The sequence below is a fragment of the Pelodiscus sinensis genome, chromosome 1 (genome assembly GCF_049634645.1).
Source record: "Pelodiscus sinensis isolate JC-2024 chromosome 1, ASM4963464v1, whole genome shotgun sequence".
Classification (NCBI taxonomy): domain Eukaryota; kingdom Metazoa; phylum Chordata; order Testudines; family Trionychidae; genus Pelodiscus; species Pelodiscus sinensis.
The window spans coordinates 102,535,236-102,561,904 of record NC_134711.1 but is presented as its reverse complement, the minus strand read 5'-3'; the positions used below and the strand labels follow the sequence as shown (position 1 = coordinate 102,561,904).

General features: G+C 42.7%; 1 protein-coding gene and 1 long non-coding RNA gene across 2 annotated transcripts in view; one reads left to right on the top strand and one right to left on the bottom strand.

The window, feature by feature from the left end:
- The window catches only part of TMEM178B (transmembrane protein 178B), a 350,667-nt gene that overhangs the window by 130,004 nt on the left and 193,994 nt on the right, over positions 1 to 26,669 (bottom strand). The window lies entirely within an intron of this gene.
- Positions 941 to 24,574, top strand: LOC142831037 (uncharacterized). Its single transcript, XR_012906627.1, has 3 exons — positions 941 to 1,073; positions 4,695 to 4,758; positions 24,441 to 24,574. It is a non-coding gene; the product is annotated as an uncharacterized LOC142831037 (long non-coding RNA).

Here is a 26,669-nt window from a genome sequence, read left to right as displayed (position 1 = left end):
GGGAGTCTATGAATATTTATGAAGCAAAACAAGTGGCAGAGCTAGTCCCTTTTAGCAGTCTTCATTATCTCCTCCTCCAGTCTCCTGATGAAGCAGTTGTATTAAAAACTAGGCATCTTGTTAGTGTTTCTCAGCTGCCACTCACACACAATCAGACTCACATCACTTAAACACATATAACTCTACAAATGGAAAGAGGAAGGAACAGGCTCATGTTTCTTTTTAAATCACTCGGCTGCTCGGGGACAGGGCCAGACTGTCAGACCCCTCTTGTGCCTAATCCTGCAAAGTGCTGAGCACCTGCCACAAGCTGCTGAGCACCCGCAGTTCCCATGACTTGGAGACGAGGGTACTTCGTCTCTCTCAGAAGGTGTTCGGAAGGGTGCAGCACTGCACCCTTTATTCACAGAACAAGTTTAGTTTGGACAACATCAGAACAAGCTGCCCCATAAATGCACCTCAGCCCTGCGCAGACCCATCTGTCTCTACAGAAAGATTATTTCATTCTCCAACTTCAATAAGTCCTTAGTGTTTTTGCTGAGGCTGCCAACCAGAGTGGAAATCTCTGCTAATTGTGATGTAAAAACCTGCCCTATGATGATTTCTAACTCATTTCACATCAACCAATCAGCAGCAGGCCAAACTAATGCAGGGGCTTTAGCCTAAGGGGGTCCCCGTAGGCAGCTACTGCTTCTTTTCCTCCAACCCATGGCAAGTCTCTGCCCCATGGGTTGGACACCAGTCCCTGAGACCCAATGTGTCCCACCCTGCAAAGCTGGAGCAATGAGTGCCGGCTCACCGGCATGCACCTATAACCCCTAGGCGGGGGGCATTCAGGGAACCTTTGTGCATTGCCCCACCCACAGCGCCAGCTCTGCAGCTCTCATTGGCCGGAACTGTGGCCAATGGAAGCTTCAGGGGCAGTGCCTTTGGGCACCAGGCACTGTGCACCATGAAGAGTGGCCTGGCCCCTCAACCTAGAGACTGGACCAGCCAGCCACTTCTGGGAGTAGAGCAGCACAGAGCTAGGGCAGGCAGGGATCCGCTGCACCACCAACCAGGAGACACCTGAGGTAACTGCCTTCTGGCCAGACCCTGCACCCAGTATCCTCTCCTGCACCCCAACCCTTTGCCTCAACTTAGAGTCCCCTTCGTGCACACAAGCTCCTTCCCACAGCCCACTCCCTCACTTACACCCTAAAACTCTGTCTCAGCCCTGTGCCTCCTTCCTCACCCAAACTTGCACCCGAGCCTACATCCTGAACCTCCTGCCACACACCAAACCATTCCATTCCTGGCCCCACTCCAGACCTCACTCCCCAGGTGGAGCTGCAATTCCTCCCACACCCTAATCCCTTGACTCAGTCCTGAGCCCACTCCAAACCCCCAAGCGCCCCACAAATTTTAATAGGCCCAGTCTCACAGAAGAGTTAATCCTGCTCTGATCAGCAGCAAGGAGGCATTAGTAAATTTCAGTCAGCACTAGCATTCAGATTGTGACCATATCCATCCAGTTCCCAAAAGAACCAGGCACACACCAAGGAACAGACCTATGGCTGCTATGGTTTCAGAATGTCATTTGTATGGAAGAATTCCCTCTACATTACACAGGACAGCCATTGGCATGCTGGTGGCAGAAGGGGACATGTGAGGAGTAAGACGGAACAGGGATTCTAGCCAGCACTGCCCCATTCAGGACAGGCTGCTATAATTTAGGGCACTTCCTTGGAAAGACTGAAATGTGGAGATATCCTTGATTCCTCCTGTAGTCTGCAAGCGCTGTGAGACACAGCACAGAATGTCGCTGATAGGATTCAGGAAATAATACATCAAGTGAGACACACACAGAAATGTTCACACCCACACACTCAGTAATGCAAAACTAGCTTTAGGCAAACCTGAAGAAGCATGCAACTCCCTCTTACATATGGACAAACTTACAGACGTACAAGCTTATCTACATAGAAAGTTACTTATTTGCCTTAGGTATCATAGACCCTCTTACACACAACATGCACACAGATCACAGATTCATTAGGATGTTCGTTTGTAACAAAGGCCTCGTGGTTTGCTGGAGATCGTTACCCCCACAAAAACTGATGCAATGACTCAGCTGAATAGAAATGCAAACCCAGCCAGCAAGGATTTTTTCCCCCCCTGAAGGGAGAACATTCATCACACCATTAAAACAACCTAACAGATGCAAAGGACGAGTCACAGAAAATTTCTCTATCTTGAAGTTCAGCCCTGTGACTCTGGGAGCAGAATTCCTGCATTCCCACAAGAGTCACGTCTAGACTATGTTCCCTTGCAACAAACCCCGTTGCCAGCTTTGTGCACATATTCATTCTGCTGATACCATTATTGGACCTAACCAAGTGAGTTATAAGATCAAGAACACATATTCCTGCGCATCCAGAAATATAATCTATGCTATCATGTGCCGAAAGTGTCCGTCTGCTATGTACATTGGACGAACATCTCAGACACTTCGCCAAAGGATTAATGCCCACAAAACAGATATCAGACAAGATCTCGAAGAAAAAACAGTTTCTTGCCATTTTAACCAGAAAGGACACTCTCTAAATGACTTAGCCACCTGCATTCTGCTACAAAGACCTTTTACATCTGCACTTGAAAGGGAATCCTCTGAACTGTCATTCATGTTAAAATTCGACACTTGCCAACAAGGACTTAACAAGAATTTGAACTATCTCACCCATTACCAAGACAGTTTCCCCAATTATCACCTGTAATACCATTAACTCACAAACATCCCACTCTCCCTACCTTTAATATCATCTATTCACAGACACTTACCTTCCTTCCTCCCCCCCCCCCCGCATCCCCCTTCTGTTCTGCAATGTGATTTGTCCTTTTCATATTTGTTCATTTTTTTAATTGTATCCTTTGGTATATATGGTTGTGACTATTTTCTTCCACTATTTGATCTGAGGAAGTGGGTCTGGCCCACGAAAGCTCATCATCTAATAAACCATCTTGTTAGACTTTAAAGTGCTACATTGTCCTGCATTTTGCTTCAACTATCCCAGACTAACACGGCTACATTTCTATCACTAGTCTAGACTATGGGTTTTTTTGAAAGAGGATATGCACATTCCACAGGAATTTGCATCTCTTCTTACGATCTCCCTTTCAAAAGAAGATCTTTCAAAAGTGAAAGTAGTCCGGATGCAGGGTTTTTTTGTGAAAAAAATCCTTTCAAAAAAACTGCGTAAATCTCCTTTTTTAAGAAAGAACTTTTTTTTTCCAAAAAAGGGGAATTTGCATATCCTCTTTCAAAAAAACCCCCCAAAAACCTGTAGTCTAGACATAGCCCAGCATTCTCGCCCGCTCTGCCTCCGAGCCAGGAACTCCCCCTGCATTTCTACCATGGTAGTGGACTGTCCCATCAACATTATCCCATGAGGAGAGGAAAGGAAATTCTCGTATCAGGTCCCTTGGGGTTTATCACTGTCTTAGCGCCTCAGGCCTCACTGCCATGCTGAAATCCTGGTGGGGATGGGATCCAGTTCTACAGGCAGATTTATATTCATTTCCCTGAAGTCCTCTGTCTAGTATACAGAAAGTCAGTGATGCAGAAGGTTCAAAGAGGCACCTTGTGTTGCTGAAAAGTTCCCGACTTTTCTATGGCTTAGCAGCATATAGCACAATCCACACAGGGACAATCTACCAACACATGTCTGGAGCCCACGTGTACACACAGCATTCACAAACCTCCCTAAAGCACAACACTGCAGACACATTGCTTAGATGAAGGCAGAACATCATATTTGGAAGCTGTAGTCTCCAAAGGATACAACTAGAACTGGTCAAAAATGAGCCGATGAGATTGTGGACGATTTTTGATAAAAAATAATTTTCATCAACATTTCAGTTTAACAAAATGCCTTTCATAAAAAAAACCTAAAAGCCCTACAATGTGGCTGAGATATTTCAATTGTCTTTTCTTTTTTTCACTTTAGGCCAAAACCCAACAGTTTTGCAGGAAAGCTGATACTTCTTTAAAAAAAAGTTTAGTCAAAAAGTCAAGAATCTAACTTTCCACAGAAAAAATGTGTTGACAACATTTTTGACTAGACCTACCTCACAGTTCTCTATTACAGATGAGCACGCTTGCCAGCTCTTCCATTGTATCTAAATTAGGAATGCTTACCATCACACTTCCAGTCCTGCTCCACCATCAAATCACAGGTACAGTTCTAGTAACCCTTTTCTCCAGAACATCCACCTATATCTGATCCACAGGTCTCTTCTCATCTCTCTGCATGGGACTAATTCTATAGATTTACAGCAATGACTGGACTGATTCTGCTGTTTTAAGAATGAAGGTAGCTCAGAAAATCTCTCATTCCATCCCCTCACTTAAATTAACATTTGAATTATCCCACAACATTAATCTCTTCAAAAATGTCACAGGATCAGAGACGACAGAGCCAGAAAAGACCTTCCATGTCATCTGCTATGACTTTTGCAGGAGCTTTCCTCAAAACATTCCTTTTAGTAGCTAATATTTTCTAAGTCTATAATTTTCTGAATTGTCCACTCACACCAATTTTATATTCATGTAATGCCAATGACTGCTATGGGGCTACTCTTTATTTAGTCCTGTAAAGGCCAGAGGAGAATCAGGCCTAACATACCTAATGCAGTTGTGTGATGCTCTTTATTAGGTTCTTCTACATAGAGGAAGTGGAAAGCAGCTTTTGGAATACTAAGTCCATTGCCTTTTCAAAGGTAAGATACAACCCTGCAACCAAGATCAGATATTAAACTTTGTGTCATCAAAGAAGGAGGGGAGAACACTTTGCTACAACAGAGGCTAGGGGAAGTTTAGTCTTAATTGTGCATATCATTTATATAACACATTCAGTATTGCATATAGTACCTCCAAAATATACCTGAAATAGCTTAGAGCACAGAGATCCCCTTGAGACTGTCACCCGAAGTGCTGATCATGCCACTACCTTCCCTCTGTGGCATCACACCAGGCTGTCCTGCTGGGCCAGAAGCTCTGGTCTCCCCCAGCAAAGGCACAGAAAAGTTCAGGTAACAGCCTCTCAGCAGAATAACACAGAAGCTGAGAACAGCTCTGCTTTGGGAAAGCTCAGTTACAGGGACTTGACAGCACCCAGGAGCAAAACCCCAAATGAATCTGTCTTACTCTGAATAAAAACTTGACACAGAGAAAGCTCTTAAAGTTCAGTCTCTTTATCAATGAAAGACAGATATGCACAGCTGTTGCTCCCTTCCCTCAGGTAACAATTATCTATACTGGGTTTGATAATAAACAAATTATTTTATTAAATACAAAACGTAGGATTTAAATGGTTACAAGTGATGACAGACAGTTCAAAGTAAGCTACTACGCTAAAATAAACAAAATATGCCAGCTAAGCCTAATACACTACGAAAAATTGTTACAAATAATAATTTCTCACCCTAGTCCTTATTTCAGGTAAAGTCCTGCTGGCCAGAGCTGATCTGTTTTCTGACCTGGGCCCAGCTTCTCCCATCTCCCTTGTTAGAGTTCTTTGTTTTCAGGTCTCTTCATGTACAGTATCCTCTTGTTAGAGATGTAAGTGAATAGTCAAGTAGTTGATTACCTAGTAAGCCTAGGCTTATCAGATAATTGAGTGGACTAATCATCTACTTGCTCCTTGCCCCTCCACTCCCTCTGTATCAGAGGCAGCAAAGTGGGGAGGAGGAGCAGAAACTAGTACTGGGGGAAGCTGCCTTAAAAGCTATCAGTGGCAGCAGTGTGGGGAGTCTACCATGAAGCAACCAGCAGAGGCTGCTCTAGAAGCAGCCCTTGTCCACAGGGGGTCCCAGTGAGGAGCCAGGTGCGGGAGCTATCTCTGACGTGGCTCTGCATTTTAAATGTAGTAAGAGTCAGGCTTCCTATGTGCCTGGCTCTTACTACAATAAACTGCAGAGCCACAGCAGGGATAGCTCCTGGACCCAGTGCGAGCCAGGACGAAGCAAGCCTTCTATTATTGACTAATCATATAGTCAATAAACATTTTATCGACTACATGATTAGTGAATTACCCATTTCTAAACATCCTTATTTCTTGTGATGGGGAGTTGTCTGTGAAGCCAGCTGAAGACTATCATCATTTGCTTCCCATCCATTAAATAGAATTTCCCCAGAGTGGGAATCCTTTATTCATTTCTCCCCACCTCTCTGAAAGAATATAAAATTCATGATAGATTCCAGCACCAGGTGGCATGGTTGCCATCTTTGTAGGACCAAACACAATCCAGGCTTACCGGAAAAACAAGACTGTTCACAGATCATTGCCTTGAGCACTAGGACATTAAGTTCCTTGAATACCAGTAATGGCTTTCACTAGAAGACCTAGATTAATAAACAGGTTTAAACTTTATATTTCCAAATTTTCTTACAAGAATGATACATGCACACAAATAGAATATACACATTCAAGCTGTTCCCATGGGATCTTATCAACCAACTCCATGAGTTATGCATATTCATCTTCAAAAACATATTTCCATAAAATATTTTGGGGCACAATGTCACAATACATACCATACATTAAAGAGATTCATATGATCTAAACTGAAATCCATTCATATTGTTTACATTTTACTGTCCAGAAGCATTTAACACCCAAGAAAGGTGAAAGTTCTGAGCTCTCAACCTGGACAACTAATTCTGATCTTAGAGTTGCTTTCCTGCTAGATGTAGTGGCTTCTGGAGATTTACTTTGTTCTTAATAAAAGTGAAAGTTTTTTCAGTACATTTAAGTGGATACTTTGTGATCCTTCAGTACACAAAACATCTAAAGTCTCATTTGAGGTTCTAGTAACACAAGTTTGGTTTGGGGTTCATAACGTCACCAGAATTCTCATTCCTGTCAGGGTTCACATTATTCAGTAAATTAATTGAGTATTAGTAAGTCCTATTTAGTCCAAAAATTAGGTTCTATAATTTTTTACAAACCTAAAACAAACTGAAACATTTCCATGAAGATTATATTTTAATTTTAAAAAACCCATACAACAATGGAACATTTTAAATCTAAAAATGTATTGTAGCAATTGCTACTATGTTGTATCTAGGGCTTCTGATTTTTGGTTTTAAGTGATAAACATGATAAACATCCTGATACCAAAATAAATAAAGAATGGAAGAAAGAAGAAATCAGTGTTTATCCAACAAACACCGGTTACTTCTATCTAAGAGCTTGTTGACACAGAGCAATAACGTGGCCTACAGAGAGGATTTCTAAAATTCACTAATGTTTGCATGGTAATTGGTTCATGCAGATCGTACTGGTTCACACGAAAGTGTCCCTGGTGCACTTTAACGCAGCGCTGTTTAAAACAGTATGATGTTAAAGCACATCAGGGAACATTACAAAGATATTATTGAGTACAGTCTATACAAACAGAAAGCCCTGAAAACCCATGATTTTTGCACATCTATATAAAATTCCAAAACTGCTATAAACAAGCCCCTAAAATTAAATTAACTCAGAAAGCAGAAATCCAAGTTATTGTACAAATAATGTAAAGTGAAGTAGACTAGAAAATAACTAGTTAGACAAAAGTGAAATGAACTATTCTCATTAACTTAGCTGAGAAAAATGCACAAGTCAAACAGCATAAAAAGTGAAAAGTGAACTAGATATTTCAAATATTCATTTTAATAATCTTAGGACTAGAAGAATCATATCATCAGAGGACTGGAAGGGACCTCAAGAGGTCACCTAGTCCAGTCTTCTGCATTCACAACACGACTAAATATTAGCTATCCATGACAGGTGGGGTTTGTCTAACCTGCTCTTCAAATTTGCCAATGATAGAGATTCCATAACCTCCCTAGTCGATCTATTTCAATGCTTTAACTGCTCTTATCATTGGGAAGTTTTTCAAAATGTCCAACCTAAACTGCCCTGCTTGCAATTTAAGCCCATTGCTGCATGTCCTATCCACAGAAGTTAAAGAGAATAAATTTTCTCCCTCCTCCTCAAAACAACTTTTTATGTACTTAAAAACTGTTATCCTGGCCCCTACTTTCTGTTTTCCAAACTAAACAACCCATTTTTTTTCTAATCTTCCCTCATAGGTCATGTTTTCTAGACCTTCAATCATTTTTGTTCTTCTTCTTTTGGACTTTCTCCAATCAATCCACATCTTTCCTGAATGCAGTGCCCAGAACTGGACACAATACTCCAGTTGAGGCCTAATCAGCATAGACTAGAGAAGAAGAATTATTTTTTTGTCTTGCTTACAACATTCCTGCTAATATGCCCCAGAATGGTGTTTGCTTTTTTTTTTTTTTTTTTTTTTGTAACTGTGGTACAATATTTACTCATATTTAACTTATGATTCACTATGACACCAGGTCCTTTTCTGTAGTACTCCTAGTTTTTTTCCCATTTAAATAATCGCCGCTTCATTTAAATTTAAATGGCTGCCGCGCTGAGCCAATCAGCTGTTTGTCGGCTCAGCGCGGTAGTCTGGACGCTCTGTGGTCAACATCAAAGGCATTTGTCGACCTCGCAGGTATGCCCCCTGGAATGAGGTTTACCTGATCGGCTCAGTGCGGCAGCCACTTAAATTTAAATGAAGCGGCGATTATTTAAATGGGAAAAAATTATTTAAATCGCCGCTTCATTTTCCTATGCCGGGTAGCCTAATCTACATGCCTCTGTCACCAGAGACATGTAGTCTAGACGTACCCTAAGTGGTGTACTTTGCATTTGTCCTGATTCAAGTTTGGGGAGAGGGGATAGCTCAGTGGTTTGAGCATTGGCCTGCTAAACCCAGGGTTGTGACTTCAATCCTTGAAGGGACCATCTAGGGCAAATCGGTCAGGGATGGTACTTGGTCCTGCTGTGAAGGCAGGGGACTGGACTTGATGACCTCTGAAGGTGGGTCTCTTCCAGTTCTATGAGATAGGTATATCTCCATATTAATTTCTAAAAGTTCATCTTATTTACTCAAAACATTGGTCCAGATCATTCTCAATTTGATTCTTATCCTCCAAAACACCTGCAACCCTTCACAAACTTTATAGGTGTATTCTCTTTGACATTACCTGAATCATTGATGAAGATATTGAACAGAACCAAACCCAAAACTGATCCCAGCAGGATCCCACTTAATATGCCCATCTTCTAGGTATTTGCAAACTGATGGCTTAATTATTTGCTCCATTATCTTTCCAGATACTGAAGTTAATCTGATTGGTAACTCCCTGGGTTGTCCTTATTTCCCTTTTTATAGATGGGAACTATATTTGCTCTTTTACTTTCCTCTGTAATCTCTCCTGTCTTCAAAGATAATCGCTAATTGCTAAAATACCTCCTCAGTCACCTTCTTGAGTATTTTTGGATGTTTTTTAAGTCCTGGTAACCTTAAGAAATCTGACTTGTCTAATTTTTAACTTGTTTCTTATTTTTGCCTCTGGTCTTACATAATTTTCATTGGCATCTACTGTGTTAGACATTCAGGGCACCTCTAAAAAAAGGAGGTTTATGCAGCTTTTAGACAAAGGGGAGGAGGGTTCGCCGAAAAAGCTGCGTCTTAACTACTTTCACTTTCAAAAGCTCTGCTTTCAAAAGTGCGATTGGAAGAAGATATGCAAATTCTCATGGAATTTGCATATCTTCTTTCGACCGTTCCCCGTAGTCCAGATGAGCCTTCAATCACTACTAATCTTTTTGGAGAAAACTGAAATTAAAAAACTCGTTTAATACTTCTGCTATTTCCACACTTTCTGATATTGTTTTTTCCCCTCTGAGTAATGGGCTTACCCTGTCTTTGGCCTTTCTCTCTCTTCTAATGAATTTGTAGAATATTTTTCTAGTCGCTAATGCTGTTTATATCTCTAGTTAATTTAGTCTTTATTTTGTGCTTTTGCCTTTCTAATTTTGTCCAAACATACTTGTGTTATTTATTTTCATCCTCTGTAATTTGACTTAGTTTCCACTTTTTGTAGGACTCTTTTTTTTGAATTTCAGATAATTGAATCCAGGGTGGTCACTTGACATACTTCCTACCTTTCCTAGGCAGTGGAGTAGTTTGCTCTTATGTCTCCTTGAAAACCTATCAGCTCTCGAACTTGCTTCCATGGAATCTTCCCTACCACCTCTGGCTATGTCTAGACTGCAGGCTTCTTTTGGATGAAGATTTTCCGGAAGAGATCTTCTGGAAAAACTTCTTCCGAAAGAGAGCGTCCACACTGCAAAAGCGCATCAAAAAAGTGATTTGCTTTTTCGAAAGATAGCGTCCATTCAGGATGGACGCTATCTTGCATTTCAGCTGTAATTACTATGGACGGAGTGGCCACCAGGGCACCTGTCCTTTTACCTCTTTCCTCTTCTTCCAAAAAAACTCCCTCTTCCCCATCCATACCTGCCTTTTTCCAAAAGAGCTCTTTCAGAAAAAGGCTTCTTCCTCATAGAATGAGGATTAACAATGTCAGAAAAACCCCTCTGTTCTTTCGATTTTCTTTTGGAAGAACACGAGTGCAGTGTGGACATAATTGAAGTTTTTTCGGAAACCTGCCCTCTTGAAATCCACTCCCTGTATTGTGCTACTTTCCCTCCAACCATTCCTGAGAATCATGAACTCTACCATTTCATGACCTCTTTCACCCAAGCTATCTTCTGCTTTCAAATTCTCAACCAGTTCCTCCCTATTTGTCAAAATCAGATCCAGAACAGCCTCTTGCCTAGTAGCTTTCTCTACCTACTGAAATAAAAAAATAACTCCAATACATTCCAAGAACTTGCTGGATAATCTGTGACCTGCTGTGTTATTTTCCCATCAGATATCTGATAGTTGAAGTCCCCCATCACCACCAGACTTTGGATGATTTTGTTAGTTGTTTAAAAAAAGCCCAATCCACCTCTCACCTCTTCTTACTTGGGTTTACCGTGACATCACTTTTTTTTAAAACCCCTTTCTCTCTTAACTAATGACTTTCAACAAGTCTGTCTCCTAGTTCCAATTTCATCTCAGACCAAGTATGTACATTTTAAATATATAAGGCAATACCATCTCTCTTTTTCCCTGCCTAGCGTTCATGAGCAAGCTGTACCCTCCTATACCAATATTCCAGTCCTATCCCACCAATTAATTCTCCGTGATGCCAACTATATCACAGGTGTATTTATTAAATAGTAATTCAAGTTCTTCCTGCTTATTCCCCATATTTCTTGCATTAATGTACTGACACTTAAGGTTATTATTGGTAACACAGATTACAATATGTGTTTGTCTTGTTTTAAACATAAAAACAAATTATGTGTTGGCAGAACTCTGTGGAATAACAGAGAACATGGCCAATGATTTTTCTCTTGGCCATGTCCTTTAACTTCTCAGTGAGTAGAGGAATTCTGCCAACATTTCTTCAGTCCCGAGTGTTTTCTTAGCGTGAAATTGTATGTCCTGACTCCTGCTTTTGACAGGAATTCAATAAGAGAAGCAGGATCTCTTTAGCTCCTTCGTGACAGTGGCACAAGTTTGTAGAGATTCTTTTTATTTGAATCGGTAAGTATTAGACGGCATTTTCTGTCACTTATTCATGAGTTTCTTTTCTTCCTGTTTTTTTTCTTATTGAAAGTCACCTGAAAACCATGGTGATCTGTGTTGATGTAGGGTTAGAAGAAGTATTGGAATGTTTATTGAAACAGTCAGGGAACAGCTGTGATGCTTTATTAATTCTTTTATTTTACAACCTCATGGTTAGGTAGACTTTTCTGTAAGTAACTTCTGGAATTTAGTGGAGTCCAAGAATTTTCAGGGTTGGACCACCGTGGTCATTTCTTTCTGTCTTGCAAGAGGAATAGTTCTTACTTTTACCCAAAGGAGGATGTGGTCTGATCACAACAAGAGGGTGATTTTTGCAGGAGCCAGTCCAGAGTATGGCTGACTGTGTGTATAAATAAAAAAAAAATCAACTCAAGGGGGAAAGTTTACATTGGAGGTTTTGAACTACTGGATCAATGACACTACCAATGTGGATGCAGACATTTCTCTTCTTCATGTCAGAATGTTTCCATCACCTCATCTAGGAAGCCTTTGGTTTCCGGCTATAAAGCAGTGGTTCTCAACCCATGGCCTGCTGGTTGACTGCAGCCCAATCAGCACACAGCTTTGGCTGCTCATGTGATATTGTCAGGGCCATACCAGTAATAGTATATACACTGTATAGGTGCAGCACATATACAGCCGGTCCCTGGGTTGCGAACGGTCAACTTACGACCGTTCGCAGTTATGACTGAAGCTGTCGCAAAAGGCGGACCCCAAGTTACGGACCTGATCCATGCTTATGAACAGCAGGGTCACATGCAACTCTATGGGGTCCGACTTACGAACAAACTGAGTTATGACCAATTGCTTGGTCTATAACCGGTTCGTAAGTCGGGAAGAGGCTATAATAAAAGGGAGCTGCATATGAGGCCCACAGTGGTAAACAGGTTGAGAACCATAGCTAGAGAGGCAGCAAAATCATGGCTCCGAAGAACTTTTCATTTCATAAATAATATAATGAACCCAGACTGCCACCCCGCAGTTTCAAACCGCAGCTGCTCTCCTTGGAAAAATTTATCTTATTTCACTGGGTGGATCTCCTGCATCTGAGAACAGCAGAAAAGCAGCAATCAAAACTCTCACTTTTGACTCTGACCCTCCTGGATGCAAAGTCAAACAACAGATAGGGCCACACTATTCCATCTCTCTCTGATGCTGTTGGGATTGGTAATGAGAAGAGAGGCTGAAGTGTGAACATCATGCAGATGACACCCACTTCCACACTCCCTTTACATACAACATAAACAGTATCAGCCCCCAGCTTTCCAGGCCAGATGGAGAAAGATGATACGTGTAGGAAGAGAAAAGCATTTTAAAAATCACTTTCTTTAAGTTGTTCCTCTTATTCAAGGCATCTGCCTTCAGAGTGTCAAGATGACCCACAACCTTGGGATCTGTTTGGAGTCGTCAGTGTTACCGGATGCCCAAGTAGCCATGGCAAGAAAAAAAAACCCCACAATATTTCCATTGGCCACTGAAGCTAAGATTGCACCTCATCCTATCACACAGACCTGGTTATAGTGATTCAGGTATTCATGACTGTCAGGCTTGATTACTGAACCTCATTATATTTAGGAATGAAGCCACACACTTTGAAAAAGCTCCACACAGTGCAAAAAACCAGCAACCTATCAGCTTATTTAAACAAGTCATCGTTGAACACACCACCCTGTGCAATCTCGACATTAGCTCATCTTTAAATACAAGAGTCCAATTCAATTTTTCTGTCCTGGTGTTTGAAGTCCTTCCAGGAATGGGGACTACATACCCAAGGGATCATCTCTGCATTAGTGATTATCAACTCCTTTCATAATCCATTCCAATAAAATGGTTGACCAATAGGCAAGAGGCTTTTGGAAGGAAGAACTTTCACAGACTATGAAACTCGCACTTGTAAGAATTAAAGGATAGCCACAGACTTCACCCCATTCAGAACTAAATGCAAAACACATCTCTCTGATATGTCTCTACCTCTATAAGAGCCACACATGATAGCTGCCATACATGCACCCACACAAACTAACCTAGCTATTTCTTTTACAGTCTGTGGAGCATGAAAGAGGAAAAAGCAGATAGTTAATGTTGTTTCTGTTTTTAATGACTTGGGAGGGACTCAAATACTCTGCTGATGGAGGTCCTGTAAGCACCTATATGATAGCTAGCTAGCTAGAGTATTCCCTTTCACACTTTCAGAACTGCATATTCCTCAAGACAGAAGGAAGACAATCTCAAATATCTTGCCAAACAACACAGATCACATCAATAGTTTCTCCACACTTTAGGAATAATGGAGATCACAGCATTCCTCTATCTTTCTGCTTATCCTCTTCAGCTTCTTCATTTCTGGACTATTCTGTTAATACTGTCATATGGATACACACAAACACTGCTAAGGTTTTGGGTGAAAAAAATAGAAGCTACGGGGTTCAGAGAGGAACTGTCCTCAATTCCTGGCTGTATTTTATTGGAGCTTATATGATATATTGAGGTCCTTAGCTGTCTTACCTGTACAAAACAATTGGCTCATGTTCAGGTTTCTTCAACTGCCCAATTCAATTCAGCTCAATTGTTTAAAACAGCTACAACAGAGGAGACAAAGTCAGGATTCTCAGCTTCTCTTCTCAGCTCTTCCACTGACTTGCTGTGACTTTATGCAAATCACACAGCTGCTCCATGCCTCAGTTTCCGTGTCTGAAGCCTGGATGTATGAATACATAGCTACTCACTGGTTACTAGTTAGCAGCTGTTGCATACTCATGCCTTATGTACACTGAGCACAGACTGGGGAGACAACACACACCAGCCAGTGGGTTACATGGGCACATTAGATCACATACTTCTGTGTTCTGTGGCTGCAGAAGGCCCTGCCCCAGTAAAAACAACCATAAATGCAGCAAACAGAGAAGCAGAATTTGGGGACCCCCAGCACACAGAAAAGCTTTGCAGAGGCTCCACGGGCCACAGTGCACAGAAGGATTTGGGATGGGGGCAGGAAGGAGGAGGAGTGAGATGTGGGACAGTGGAACCAATTACATGGGTCCATCAGTCATTCTCTCCTGTACAGAGGAAGAGCACTTGCTGCAAGGGGCATTTCCAAGGCTACAGTAGCACCTACAGAGAAATGCTGTTGCTGCAAGGCAGCCGCCAGTGGAAAAGTCCTTACTCCCAAGACCCCAAATGGCTCAACCATTTGGGGTTTATGTTGGGATCCAAAATTTGTCCCACAGTGCTTTGAACCCACTCCTGAGTTAGCACAAATGATAACACCCATTAACTAGAACAAAAATTGCTACTTCATTTTAGCATGGACCACATCTTTACAGTGGATCCCCGGGCTCGTTCCCCACTACATTATTTAACACCAGTGGAAAAGTGGAGTAGCACCGTGGTGATCTGCCACTAGGCAGAATTAGGCTCACACACTTTGTTAATAGGCAGAAGAGTTGAGGAATAAATGAAGGGAGAGATAATTGTGAGAGAGGAGCTTTGATGGGCATAAATTCCCCACTCCTGCCAAGTGCAAGTAAGCGTTAGATTTTTTTAAATGTATGTTGTTAACTTGATTAAAGCTGCTCCAGTCTATGGGCTGGATTCTAAATGGGTGTAAATCAGGGGTGGGCAATAATTTTTGGGAGGCCACTCCAAGATTTTGGAAAGTGTTCGAGGACCACATTCTTCCAGGATATTAATGGAGGTGGTGCGGGGTCTGGGAGGGAGACTGAGTGCAGAAGGGAGCTTGGGATGATGGACTCGGATGCAAGAGGGAGAGTTCGGTCTGGGAGGGAGTTTGGGTGAAGGAGGCAGTTGTGACCTACAGCAGGAAACTAGGGTGCAGAGTTTGGAATGTGATCTAGGGCAGGAAGGGGTTGTGATGTAGGGCAGGAGACTGGGGTGCAGAGATTTGGTTTGTGACCACAGGGAGGGGACAAGGGTGCAGGAGTTTCTTTTGTAACCTAGAGTAAAAGGGGATTGTGATCTGGGCAGAGGATTTGGGTGCCAGATCCTGGATATTGGTGCAGGAGGGGGGCAGAGGGCATGGTTATGTTGAGGGGGTGGGGGAAAGGAGGGGCTTGGATGCCAAAGGTAGGCTCTGGCCTGGAGACTTACCAGCCAGCAGCCCAACCAGCCTGCCAGCCTGCAGAGCAAAGGCTTGAAGAGCTTAAAAAGTTTCTCAGCCAGCCTGCCTGCCACACACCTGCACAGACTGCCCAGCCATGTGCTTGTGTGAATAACTGAGCTGGAGGGGAGGGAGCTAGTACTTTGTGGCTCCCTGTTATTCAAACAGGCAGCTCCCATTGGCCAGTTTCTGGCCAGAAGCTAGCCTATGGGATTGTGCTGGGGGAGGGAGTTAACGCCTGAAGCCTTCCCCCTTCACAGTTTTTAAAGAGAAATGGCCCCGCAACCACTTTTCTGAGTGGTGTGGAGGGCTGCAGGTGAAGCAGGGGAGCCTGCCTGGGGCTCTCCACACCATCTGCAGGCTGGATTCAGTGGCTAAGTGGGCCAAATCCAGCCTGCAGGCCTTATCTTACCCAGGCCTGGTGTAAACTGATATAGCTCCATTGACTTCTATCAAGCATAAGCTCACCGCCATGTAAACCTGAGATCCTCACCATTTGTGGTCATTAAAGTTCACATAACACAAGTCACAAAGATAAGGTTGCTTGCACTGCCTTAAATCTAACCTGAGTAAATTATATGCTGCCTTATTAAACCATTCCCCATTCCTCCCAGTTTCATCTGGATATGATAGTCTACACTGCCAGTTCTAAACTGCTCTGCATTGTTGTGGTGTGCTGTTAAACAACTGGTGTGTTTCACGTCAGAGGTGGCTTACATTAAGGGCTGGGCAAAGTGATACATTCTCATTCTCTCTCTCTCTCTCTCTCTCTCTCTCTCTCTCTCTCTCTGACACCCACCCACCCACCACGTACAGTCAGTTTGTGAAAAGCTGTGCAATCCACTTGGCTGAATGGTGCTATATGACTATCATAAATCATTCCTTATCTAACTTGGCTCTTTTATAAATAGCACAGCTTGACTTTGTACATCTTAAATGTTTTGGATCATTTCTTTTGTTTGGAAAAAAAAACCAGTGATAAGGATTTATTCATTTACAGGGAGAGGAAGACAGGTATTAATAACTTTGTGGTGATGTTGTTGTTAATGAAAACAGTCCCACCAGGAGACAAATTTTCAGTCTTTTCTATAAAAGGCACCAGCAATCTTACTCACTAGACTACCTAGGATGTTGTTTAAAGCTTAACACACACACACAAAATTTCATGTAAATTAGCCACCTGAGGGTACCAACATGGACTCATGATTGAAATAGAAACATATTGACATTGGCATAAAAGAGGCTAATTAACTGCTCCCCTTCTGCCAATTGTATATCAAACCCATCTAGCAGCTGAGCACTTCTTGGGCTGCCGAACACATACAAGCAAATCCTCTCATTCCATTGACTTCAGTGGAATGCCTGTTTAACACGGCTGCAAAGAATTATATGGGAACGGAAGAAGGAGGGGGAAGGAACTCCAGAAGAGAAGGCATAGAGAGCTGAAAGTACATCTCTCCACCTTCCTATGCAGCAAAGCTCTCATCACCCTTGCAATAGTTCTGGAAAATCAGACTTCACTTCATATGTTTTTCTTCCACTATACAAAGAGCTATTGAAATGTTTTAGTCCAATGCAGCATGTTTTGGGCTGATAAGAATGACTACGTGCAGAGAATTTAGTCCTTTGTATCACCCTATGGAAAACAGAGAGGGAGTAATTTCACTTAAAGACTTAACCTCAAACAAGATTTGAAGTCAAAACCTTTAAACTTTGAAGGCAGGCACTTTAGCCAATAAGCTACACAGTCTGGGTTAGAGTGAAGGGAATTTGTAGGCATTAAGTGAGAGTCTGTACCACAGAGGTGGAGAACCTTAAACCCAGAGGCTGGATGCAGTCCCTGGCTTGCCTGGACTGGGCCACTGAGGCTCAGGGCTCCCATCCCCTCATCACAATGGGGAGCCCGGAGCCTCACAGGCCAGAGTCAGGCAAGTCCAGGGACCACTACCGCACCCTCTCTCATTGCTGGGGAAATAGCAGCGCAGCAAAGCAGGGCCTGGAGGCTTTTCCCCTGATGCGCCTATGGGCCGTAATCATGGCCAATTGGAGCAGCAGGGGGCAGTGACTGGGAGCAGTGTAACTATATGCATCCCTGGGGAGCTGCACTAAGTAAGTGACCCCCATCACCTGGACTCCCCATCCCAGACCACTCCTGCACCGTACCACCCTCCCAGTCTCACCAACCCACTATTGTACCCTCCTCCCCCACCCAGACCCCCTACTCCAAGCCCTCTTCCCAGCAGCCCCCTCCCACACACTTAGCTCTTCATTTTTGGGCCCCATCCCAGAGCCTAGGAGGGCCCACAAAATCTACTAGCCCAGCCTCCCCTAGGCTCTTTCTGCTTCTCAGTCGGGAGCCATATCAGTGAAATGGTTTTGGACTTTTGTGTGTGTTTGTTTTGGGGAATTTTTTTGTTTTGTTTTATTTCTCACTTTTCTGTAGCCCCCAGCTGATTTTTCTGTGGGTCATTGTTCCACAACCACAAAAAAGTTCCCCACCTCTGCTGTACAGTTTCACAGAAGCAACCAAAATATACTGAGAATTTGTTTTGAGTACTATACTATGCAAGCAGTACGGGGCCTAATCTCCACTGCCTTGTACCATGTGTCATCACTTGCACTACTACAAGGTGGGCACAACAAGGGTTTAAAGTACTTTCCAGGTCTGAATAGTGAATGCTGACATGGCAGCAGCTTAAACTCCCATTGCACTCAATTTTGCATGAATCTAAATGGTTGTGCAAGGCAAAAGGCAGGGAAAAAGCAGGTCCACAGATTTTTTTGTGTATTCTCTCTGGTATTTTCCAAGATCTTCAAGTTTGCAAATTTCATGAAAAATCAAACTTATTTTATTATTTGAGATAAGTCTAAATCAACCCCGCAAACCAAACACCTCCAAAAGCTGAGACGTTTGCAAGCCAGTTCCAGATTTTGAAGCCAAACCTATCTTTGCCATTTATACTCCTTTTATTCTTCTTAATCACTCATTTTCTCCACTATCTGCAGCAGAAGGGGAAATCATCTTAACATTCCCCATGGAACCATTCTGGATCCATACGATCACTCCATATGATGAAAACCTCTATGAATTAGACCCACAGACGTAACATCATAATGTCTAGCTCTGGGGAATGGTAATAGGATAGAAAGCCTTTCATTTTTAGGTCACCAGAATGAATCCAAACCATCTCACTAGTAAATGAAAGCCAAATGAAAGTTGTTACAAACTGAGCGCTATTCAGCATCCTGTATGAAATGAGCTGGTGGTCTCGCTCCAATTCACACTGGACTGATGTCCCCAGCAGGGGGAAAAAAATGCTGCCGGAGCTGACATCACTGTTGTCATTCAGTAATGAAGCCAAGGACCAAAAATGCTTGGAAACTAAACTTAGCCTCTCATCACAGGTACAGCATGGGCCACAACAGTCTAAGTTTCACTGCACGACAGCACATATGTACGCCCATATGCTCTCATAGATGCAGGTGCACAGTTCTAGGGGAAAGCTCTACCTTCATCAGAGTTCAGTCAGTAAAGGGATCCATTTTCAAGAACCCTGTATCATCAAGGGTGACTAGATAACAAGTATGAAAAATCAGGACACTTTGATTTCAGGGAGGAAAGTATAGTTGTGTATAAAAGTCAAAGCCCCTAACAGAAGGACATCTGGTCACCCTACCTGGATCTCTACCAAGGTCTGCCTCTTAATAGGCCATAGAATCATTACATACACTCCCATTTGTGAATCCATTCTAGAAACAACCTGCAGGGGAGCCTGGATGGCCCTGCCTTGACAAATAATAATGTCTGCCTTGTCCAAAGTAGGGATCTCTAACAAGCAAAAGCCAGGCCTGTCTCAAGTCTGGTGAACATTAAGCATGCAGGCAAGGCTGCGTGGGGGGGAAGCGCTGAGAGGCATCGATATTTTGCATAATCATGCAGATTAAGCATGATACAGCAAGACCACATCAAAAACACATGACAATCAACTTTGTACTGTTACTTCTATTTCTGATAAGCAAAAATACAAGATACAGCGATAAAACTGTTAATCACGCACATAGTTTTTGCAACACCCTGAGTAGCAGGATGTACCCTCAAAATAGGCATAATAGGTGCCTAACACAAAATGTAATTGATTGGTAGATATGATTAGAAAAACCAAGTCGCGTGTAAATATAGGTGTAGAAAACATAATCAGTGAAAGGAATTGGGTAAGGGGTCCCCACTACCTTACTCACTGCAATTAGAAGTTGGTGCCTGTTCCTAGCAGTAAATGCATTGTGGACCCCTCTGCACATTGGGAAAGAGGCCACGACCTTCTGTCCAACAACTGTAAGATGCTAATGGTGGAACTGTGTGTGATTTATAGAAATAAATACATGTATGTTCATATCCTTGAAGTTAAATATCTTGTGTATTGTCCTAGGTGTAGGTGGTGTTATATTGCCTGTGCTACCTATCCCATTTATTGGAATGGGTTTATGTAACTGTGCATTGCTTTCCTTTACTATTCTGCGTATAATAAAGTTAGAGATATAGTTTATCCTTGGTGTTTACTGGCTCCTTTCGTATCTAATATCCTGAACACATGACACAATCCTTTTTCTTCTGGCTACAAATTAAAACATATTTCTTCTTTCTCCATCCTCACCTTCCTCCTTCTGGGTTTGAAAATACAGCTGAATGGAAGATGGATGCTATAATGGACAGGAGTGCTGACCAGCACCTGATGACTAAGAGGTTAAGCTCAGGTACCTAGCAAAGGTGTCAGCCAGGAGGCCGAGAGAACCAATCAAGTTAGAGGGTTGAAATTTGAATGCGATATAGGTTCCCTGCCTGCTTTTTTTGTGTGGGAGAGAGAAACCAGGAGTTAGAATCATAGAACTGGAAGAGACCTCAGAAGGTCATCAAGTCCAGCCCCCTGCTCTAGGCAGGACCAATTCCAACTAAATCAACCCAGCCAGGGCTTTGTCAAGCCGAGACTTAAACACTTCTAGGGATGGAGACTCCACTACCTCCCTAGGTAACTCATTCCAGTGCTTCACCACCCTCCTAGTGAAATAGATTTTCCTAATATCCAACCTGGACCTCTCCCACCACAACTTGAGACCATTGCTCCTTGTTCTGCCATCTGTCACTACTGAGAACAGCCTCTCTCCATCCTCTTTGGAACCTCCCTTCAGGAAGTTGAAGGCTGCTATCAAATCCCCCCTCACTCTTCGCTTCTGCAGACTAAACAGACTCAAGTCCCTCAGCCTCTCCTCATAAGTCATATGCTCCAGCCCCCTAATCATTTTGGTTGCCCTCCGCTGGACCCTCTCCAATGCATCCACATCCTTTTTGTAGTGGGGGGGCCCAGAACTGGACACAATACTCCAGATGCGGCCTCACCAAAGCCGAATAAAGGGAAATGATGACATCTCTGGATCTGCTGGCAATGCTCCTCTTAATGCAACCTAATATGCCATTAGCCTTTTTGGCTACAAGGGCACACTCTGGACTGTTAGCCCCTTACTAAAACTCTGTGGGAGTTTTTGGTTTGCCAGCTCGCAGTATCAAAAGGGGAAGGGTCCATGAGACTGACAGACCCCAGAGACAATGGAAAGCAGCCAACACTCCAGTTCAGCCTGATTGACAGGTTGGACAGGCCAGTGAGGAAAGTGAGAGGCCAGGCCTCGTCCTCCCTGTGAGCTGGGATTGTTCTGGGTCTCTCTGAACAAGGAGAGAGCTGAGAGACAGCTAAGAGCAGTGCAAGCTGTGTGCAGAAGTCCTGCAGCAACAGAGCCAGGCACACACAGCTCAAGGAGCACAGACCCTGTGTTGAGCAGCAGACTGGCAGTGCTCAGAGAAGCCAAAAGGGACAGAGAAGCAACGCAAGGAGCTGGAGACTGACAAGGCAGCACAGCCTGCAGCTGAGTGTGGTGAGCAGCTGGGACCAGCAAAGTGTGGGGAGAGGCTCTGGGCAGGGAGATATCACCAGCCAAAAGGCCCAGCAGGTCAGACTGGGAGAGGGGTCTGGCCACTTAGAGCTTGAGGCTGTGTGGTCACTGCCAGAGCAAGCGTGTCCAGCCTGCAGTCCCCTGCAGCACATCCGGGGCCTATAAGGAAGAGACTGTGGACTGTCCTTACACTCTGCAGACTGCTGTTTTGATGTCCCTGTGCTACAGAGCAGGGCTGTGTGTTCTCATTTAACCATTCTCATTGTTTCTTATTCTTTTCTCTTTAATCAGTTGATGTTTAATATATCGTATTTGCTTTGAACCGTATGAAATGATCACTGGGCCAAGAAAGCATGCAGTGTAAAGAGTGGGAACACCCTAACTCCTGCCCTTAGTGACTACAAGGTCAGGGATTAAGCCCCAGGAAACCTGGGCCCAGCCTTGTTGGGGTTTCGAGGACTCTGCTACTCAGGAGAGTGGAGGGGGAGCCCTCAGGATCAGGGAAACCGTGGGGTAAAGGAAGTGGGAGCGGGGACTCAGATCCTTTCGCTGGTCCATTTCACCGGGGTGGTATAGAAGCCAGGAAAGTTCCCCACAATTGCGGGACCATTCCACCGCTTACATAAGCATTGTGCCAGAGATCTTTCCCTGCTTTAATTTGTTTTCCTTAGTTGCTCTGTAACATCTAGCAATCAAATATGCTTTATCAAGTTTATCTTTTGTTTTGTAGTAAAAAAAATCACTTCTTTTAAGGTGATGATTTGATTCTTGTGTCGTGGAAGGTCTGTGTATATCTGCATGCCTCTGACTGAAGGGTCAGCTACCAGAGACTGCAGCTTGTTTTTCTCTTTTCTTTTTTGAAAGCTCTTTTGGGGCAAAAGAGCTTGGGGTAACGTGGGGGGTGATTTCAAGTTTTAATCCCTAAAACTGGGGGTGAACAAGCACTTGACAGTGGTAGCAAACCCCCCAAAATATGTGCATTGTGATTCTGAGGGGAAGTTTTTGATAACCAGTGTCTGTAGAGACAAGGTTTTGAGTTCTTTGCAGGCCCCCGTCTTCTGCACTCCAAGTGCCAAAATGGGGAACAGCCCTGACAGATGCTGTGGCAACTGCAAACTGAAAATGTTATTGTTAACAAAGATGTTTGCTAGAAACAGAAGATAAGGTTACAAGCAATGTTTCTGCTGCCAAACCCACTTCTGGCTCCTGAAAATGCACAACGAAGGTTAGCTATTCTACTAACCTTGCTCTCTAATTGTTTTCCCCCTTAGCCTGACGAAGGCCTTGAAGAAAAAAAATATTACCTCTAATATCATTGCCAGTTTGCAGAATGTGTTGTTTGAGGACCTTTTCATTTCACAGGATACAAAGGAGCTGATGAATTCTAACCACTTCAGCAGACAAAAGGGATGCATACACATCAGAGGCACCATATCAGATTTTGGTAGTGGGGGGACAACCTGTGCATGCTGTGATGGGGGAGAAGAGAGTGAGAACATGAGAGGCAGACTGAGGACAGCGGCTTCAGCAGTGTTACTGACCAGGCTTAGTATAAGCCAAGCATCAAAGGGAGAAAACCAATTCCTCCCATCCTCCCCCGTCACACACACACACATCATCATCGCTTTCTCGGACCTACTAAGGCACTGGAAAACGCTGAGATTTTTTGGCAGACAACTTAGCAATTAATTGTCAGGAGCACTATATCTAATTCCTATATAAAGGGAAGAAAATTAAATAAATATTAGACCTACTCAGCTCTAACACTAACATATTATGACATCTTGTGGCAAATCATTTAAGGGACACTCAAAGTCACAGTGCTGTTTCAGGCCAATTCCACAAGCCAAATACACAGGGAAGCCTTGGAACTTAACTTGATTTACAAGTCTGGGACCCATCACAAAGGTATGAATAAAGGCATTACCTGGCTAGCACACTACCTTCCCCATCCTAATGGCTTAACCAACCAACAATGGATACTTAAGAACAATTTGCACCTTCCCTATCAGCTTTATGTAACATGTAATTCACTATTTTCCCCCTTTCTTCTCCTTCCCATCTCTTATTTATTTTGTAACTGGACTTTTAATACTCCATTAATCTGAAGAAGTGGGTTTTATCCATGAAAGCTCATGATGCCATCTACATGTTTTGTTAGTCTTTAAGGTACTGCTAGACTATTTGCTGTTTTTAAGGGACACTAGTTAGCCTTAAAATTTTAATATATATTCTTACTTCGTTGATAACTCTGGGAGGGAAAACAAACCCCATCAGGACTCCTGGGCTCTCTCATATCTCTGGAAGGGGAGTAGGGTCTAGTGGGTTACAGCAGGAGGCAGATACATTTCCGCTCTATATAAGAAAATCAGAATGACCATACTGGGTCAGACTAAAGGTCCTTCTAGCCTAGTATCCTGTCTTCTAACAGTGGCCAATGCCAGGTACGTCAGGAGGAATAAATAGAGGAGACAGTCTTCATGATCCATCCCATCACCCGTTCCCAGCTTCTGGCAAACAGAAGCTAGGGACACCATCCCTGTCCATACTGGATAGTAGCCATTGATGGACCTATCCTCCTTGAACTTAGTTTGTTATTATTGAAACCCTGTTATAGTTTGGGCCTTTCCACCATCTCCTGGCAAAGAGTTCCACAAAAGTTGACCTTGGAAAAAATTATTTTATTTCCTTTAAATCTGCTGTCTATAGATTTAATTTCTTGTATTATGTTAGTGAATGAATGAATAACATTTCCTTATTCTATTTTTCCACACCATTCATGATTTTCTAGACTTCTAAAATATCTCCAGCAGTCCTTCTAGCTGTGTATCCTGTCTTCTGACAGTGGGCAATGCCAGATGTTTCAGAAGGAATAAACAGAAGAAGAATCATCATGATCCATCCCGTCACCTATTTTGTTTGTTTTAAATCTGCTGCCTATAAAATTAATTGGATCATTGGATCATTCTTGTGTGATGTCAGTGAAGGAATGAATAACATTTCCTTATTTTATTTTTCCACACCATTCATGATTTTCTAGACCTCTAACATATCCCTTTAATGATTTCTTTTACAAGCTGAAAAGTTCCAGTCTTGTTAATCTGTCCTCATATGGAAGCTGTTCCTTACCCCCTAATCATTTCTGTTGTCATTTCTGTACCCTTTCCAAATCCAATATATCTTTTTTTTACATGGGGTGACCAGATCTGCATACTGTACTCAAGATGTGGGCATACAATGATTTTATATAGAGGCAATATGGTATTTTGTCTTATTATCTATTCCTTTCCTAATGATTCTCAATATTCTGTTAGCTTTATAGTTTTTAGATAGCCACTACACATTAAGCAGATGTTTTCAGGGAACTATCCACAAGGATTCCAAAGTCTCTTTCTTGAGTGGGAACAGCTATTTTAGACCCCATCATGTTTGTATCTATAGTTAAGATTATATTTTCCCATGTGCATTACTTTGCACTTACCAGCACTGAATTCCTTCTGCCCTTGTGTTGCCCAATCATCCAGTTTTGTGAGATTCTTTTGTAACTGCAGTCAGTTTTGTATTAATCATTGTTTACCCCTTTTTCAAGAACATTTATGAGATGTTAACAGCAGTGCTCCAAATGCGAATCCCTGCAGCACAACAATCATTCCTATACCTCCCCCCTATATTTAAGTGGAGTTCCCGGCAATGTTTTCATGATGATCTAATGATCTTTCAATTAATGAATAACCAGCCTTTTGTTATTACTAATCACCCTGCCCCTCCCTCTTTTAATAACAAACTCCCCGCCCCAAAGGCAAAGCTGCAAGCTGCCCAAACTGTTGCATTTAAGAATTGTCTCTGGAGTCAGGGCATGGGCTTTAAGCAGACCTCAAATCCAGGGTTTCAAACTTAGGAGGGAAGAGTGTTCTACCTCCTAGAACACATCTGACTTGTGTTGCTCTGAGCACTCTGGCAACTGCCAGCTACAATTAGACCAAGTGCTCTATTAGCTGTGTTCTTCTGTACCTTATGTTAACTTCTGTGTACGAGTCAGGCTGTCCTGAAGAGAAAGACCAGAGCTCAATCCATTAGCCCAAGTATTTCTGTTAACTGAAGGGGGTTAGAGTTCACACAAGCTGGGGGGGGGAGGGGAGAGCTACACACTAGTGGACAATAAAGTCTCACTTGAGCAGGTCTGTCTAACCCAGGACAATGAGCATATGGGTGGGATTTTTAAAAAAGCTGGAGCTGCTTAGAAGTTCAAGACCCACTTTAGTGACTAGGAGCCTGATGCAATGAACACTGATGCTAATAAGAGTTTTCACTAACTTCAATGGATGCTGGATCAGGCCCTAGTAGAGCTGGATGATTTTATTTTATGACGACATTTTAGTCAGTCAGTTTTACTCTCCTTGCACCTCGTTGGAGGTGGCCTGATTTTTACACGTGTTTGTTAGTTCAAAATTGATTCATCCTTACTACAAACTTCAACCTATTGCTTACCATATGGCTTTACTATTTGTTAGTTATTTATTATTCATTTTGTTTGACTGGTCACTCTACTCACATGGTATTGTTTTGGTTCCCTGGATTGGATGAGTATAACTCTAATAAAGAAACAGAAGAGGGGTGGGGGGGTTGGACAAAGTGTGTAAGAAAATGGGGAAGTCTGTTACTTCTGCTTCTTCCCAAACTGAATTGTGGTTTAGAAGAAAACAAATTTAGTTTACAGGCTCAAAACTCATTTTCATGAACGGAAGCTGGGTTGTGTTTGCAACAGAAACAGATATGGTGAACCAAAATCCAGTTTCTGAATTTTATCCAAATGCTTATGAATATTTTCCCCTGCTCTTCACCCACTGCTATGCTTTTGCTAGTCACAATACAATTTTCTAAGAAGCAACACAAGTCCAAAAATATTTCAAAAGAAACCAAAACATTTTGAGTACTTGCCTTGAAAGATGTCACCAAGATATATGTATTGGCATACGTTCGGGCGAAGAGCATTTCCAAATTTCTGGCTAGTAGCAGAGAA